This window comes from Octopus bimaculoides, chromosome 24, assembly GCF_001194135.2.
Source record: "Octopus bimaculoides isolate UCB-OBI-ISO-001 chromosome 24, ASM119413v2, whole genome shotgun sequence".
Taxonomy (NCBI): domain Eukaryota; kingdom Metazoa; phylum Mollusca; class Cephalopoda; order Octopoda; family Octopodidae; genus Octopus; species Octopus bimaculoides.
Window position 1 is genome coordinate 14,608,609 of NC_069004.1, and position 3,695 is coordinate 14,612,303.

Genomic DNA, 3,695 nt, shown 5'->3' on the forward strand with positions numbered 1-3,695 from the left:
TGTGTGTGTGTGTGTGTGTGTGTGTGTGTGTGTGTGTGTGTACGTGTGTGTGAGTGTGTATATACGTGTGTGTTTGTCCACCACCCATCACCGCTTGACAACTGGTGTTGGCATATTAATGTCTCTGTAACTTTGCGATTCAGCCAAAGAGACTGATGGAATAAGTACTAGACTTAAGAAATAAATCCTGGGGGTCGATTTGTTCAACTAAAACCCTTCAAGGCAGTGCTCCAGCATGGCTCCTGTCAAATGACTGAAATAAGTAAAAGAATAAAAGAAAAGAATATCTGCTGCGTGGCACTTTGGGCAAGTGTCTTCAACTATAGCCTCGGGCGAACCAAAGCCTTGTGAGTGGATTTGGTAGACGGAAACAGAAAAGAAGCCCATCGAATATATATATGTATATATATATATGTATATATATATATGTATGTGTGTGTGTATGTTTGTGTGTCTGTGTTTGTCCTCCAACATCGCTTGACAACTGATGCTGGTGTGTTTATGTCCCCGTGACTTAGCAGTTTGGCAAAAGAGAACAATAGAATAAGTACTAGGCTTAGAAAGAATAAGTCCTGGGGTTGATTTGCTCGACTAAAGGCGGTGCTCCAGCATGGCCGCAGTCAAATGATTGAAACAAGTAAAAGAGTAAAAAGAGAGTATACATACATATATAACTATATATGTATATGTATATATGTGTGTGTTTCATCATCATCATCATCATCATCATTGTTTAATGTCTGTTTTCCATAATGGGATGGGTTGGACAACTTGATGGGAACTGGTAATCCAGAAGGTTACGCCAAGCTCTGCTCTCTGCTTTGGCATGGTTTCTATAGATTGGATGCCCTTCCTAGCACCAGTCACTTTACAGAGTGTACTAGTTGCTTTTTTTTTACATGATACCAGCACCAGTGAGATGGCCAAGTAGTTTGTGAGACAAGACCATCTCAACTGAGTTGGGGGAGTAGTATTAAGGGAGGCGGTTTTGTGCCTGGTGATGAGAGGTTAAAGTATGACAGAGAGACACAAACAAGTGTCTTGTAGTAGAGTATATATTATATATTCCAGTAAGAAAAAGGGGAGAGAGGAGGCAGAAAGAGAGATGATGGTAAAGAAGATGTCAGAGCATACCCACAAGTTACATGGAACCATGTATAAGTGTATAAGTGATTAAATACACACACACACACACACACATATGTATCTACATACACAAGTGGGTACCCAAAAGAAACCAGAATTTTGCAACATTATTTTATTCACTTAGTTTTACATGTTACATGTTTTACAAGTTTACCCTTTTATCGCCATAGTTTTACATGTTTACCCTTTTATCGCCTTCAAAGTATTCTCCATTTGAAGCAATGCCCCTGCCCAGAAGTATTTCCCACTGTTCAAAGCAGTCCTGGAAGCCTCTTCAGAAGCAGAAATCAATTCTATGCTCTTTAATTAGAAAATAAAATTGTTAAAGACTGTTTTGAAAGGAAACAATTATATATTGGAACTGGAGTCCCTATATTACCAACAAACATTTCCGAAATGCAATTTAATCTAAACCAGTGGTTCTCAACAAGAGTCCCTATGACCCCTGGGGTCTCATATAATATTTTGGGGGCCCACACAAGCAAAATAGTAAATTGGTGATCCACAGTAGTATTTTAAGGGCCCCTGAAAAAATATTTTGATTTTGATGTATTTATGGTAAGAAACAGATTTCTTTCTCTAACATTTAACATAGTTCAGCCTACGCAAGTTAATGTGTGAAAAGCAAAATAAGAGTTTTTGAAAGAAGCATCTATAAAATTAGTTTTTAAACTTCGAGTGGTGATATGGGTCCAGTAAAATAAAATAGTAATCAAAGGTGTCCATAAGTAAAAAAATGGTTGAGAATCGAATTACAGATCTGAACCAATCTAAGACGATTCCCGTGAATAGTTCTTTTTATCAGTTTAATAGTTTATCACTGTTAGGTATCAGATTTATTGTTATTCTCTTGCTGAACCCATTAAAACCACACTCAGTGTCAACCATGATACTCTTTGGAAAAAGTATGTCCCTTACGCAATCTCCCTTTTCCCACCGTCTCCGCATAAAAGTGAGGTTTCAGGCCGTTATCAAGTGATATATATGCACACGCATACGCACACACATTTTTAGACTGAGAGAAGGATGAACCCTCAAGACAGGGATCTATTTCAAAACGGGGTCACCAGTATTTTCTTAATGCGGTACCAAAAACACTACATAAAACATAAATGAAAACTGGTGCCCCCGTTTTGAAATAGATCCCAAGATAGTTATACAATGGGTACCGACAGAGGGGCAAAGAAAGAGAGAGAAGATCCAAGAAGATCTTGTGCATCACATTTTAAGGCCTGGAGCAACTTAGCATCAACCTGGCAAGATGCAAGCGACTACGCCCATAACTGGGGTTATTGCATATGTCTTGCTGACCAACGTACAAGCCAACTAAGACTAAGACACACACATGTGTAGTACTACAGCGCATTACTTCCGCATGGAAGTATTTTTAATGAACGTGCGTCTAATAAAATATTCTCACTGATTTATTGACTCTTTAAAATATGTATTTGCACAAAAATGCCTTCAGAAATATAGAAATAAACTGAAACAACAAATAAACGACAAAATCACTATTTGTTGTGAAGAAAACCTTATTTAGCAGACGAGTTCCGCTGCTGGTCTGTTATAAACAGGGACATGTTGCACTCTCAACACCGCCTTATTCCGTCTCACAACAACTTTTCTTCGCCAATTATTATTACGTTTATTATTATTATCGCATTTTCCTTCATATTTATTTTCTTTTAAATTAATTCACTTGCCACTGTTGTTGAAAGTAACCAGACGACTTATAACGCTTCAATATACGTAAGTACATAAATATTTCGATGGGTTTCATTTCAAATGTTTGCTATCGATTACTTCGACTTTCGTAGGTGTGCAGGTGGCCTGCACACGTGCATGTCTGGTTGAGTGTAATTGCATGTATGCAAGTGTTGTGTGCGTGTATGTATACATGTTTGTATGAGTATTTGTGTGTGTATATATATATATATATATATATATATATATATATATATATATATATATATATATATATATATATATATGTATGTATGTATGTTTTAGTAAACAAAATTTAGTAATGTGTTGAAAGCATGGAGAGAGGGAGATTGCCCTTCGGTAACATCATGTTAATTGATATATGTAGTTTGCTTTCTTAGTTCAAATTCTGCCTAGGCCGGCTTTGCCTTTTATCGTTTCTGGGTCGATAAAATAAGTACCAGTGAAATACTAAGGTCAATGTAATTAATTTATACCCTCTCCTAAAATTGCGGGTCTTGCGCCAATAATTCGAAACCAATTAATATAAGCACTTGGCGGATAGCGTGCTTAAAGCAGAATTCAGCCAAGCACTTTAGAATGGAGGAAATTTTTAAAAAATAGGATAACGTACTTCCCTATTTTGGTTTTATACTTTTTGTCTTGTTTTAATACTCACAAGAATATCAAAACACGAAGGAAAATTTCATGTTTACAAATCGTTTTTTGAAAGTTAAAGCATTATTTACGAAAAAAAAATACAGGCCGAACTCTCATAAAATAAAGCTTTTAGTTGTTTTACTTCTTACATTTATTCTTAAAAAAAAAAATTATTTAAAAATCAT

General features: G+C 36.1%; 1 protein-coding gene across 3 annotated transcripts in view; it reads left to right on the forward strand.

The window, feature by feature from the left end:
* The first annotated feature begins 2,725 nt into the window (after window positions 1-2,725).
* Window positions 2,726-3,695, forward strand: part of LOC106870177 (oxygen-dependent coproporphyrinogen-III oxidase) — a 360,259-nt gene continuing 359,289 nt past the window's right edge. For 2 of the 3 annotated variants that reach the window (XM_052976448.1, XM_052976449.1), the window contains exon 1: window positions 2,733-2,895. The gene's annotated coding sequence lies outside the window, so the exon portion shown is untranslated. Of the gene's footprint in view, window positions 2,896-3,695 lie in introns of all 3 variants that reach the window. The other variant, XM_052976450.1, reaches the window with a different exon arrangement.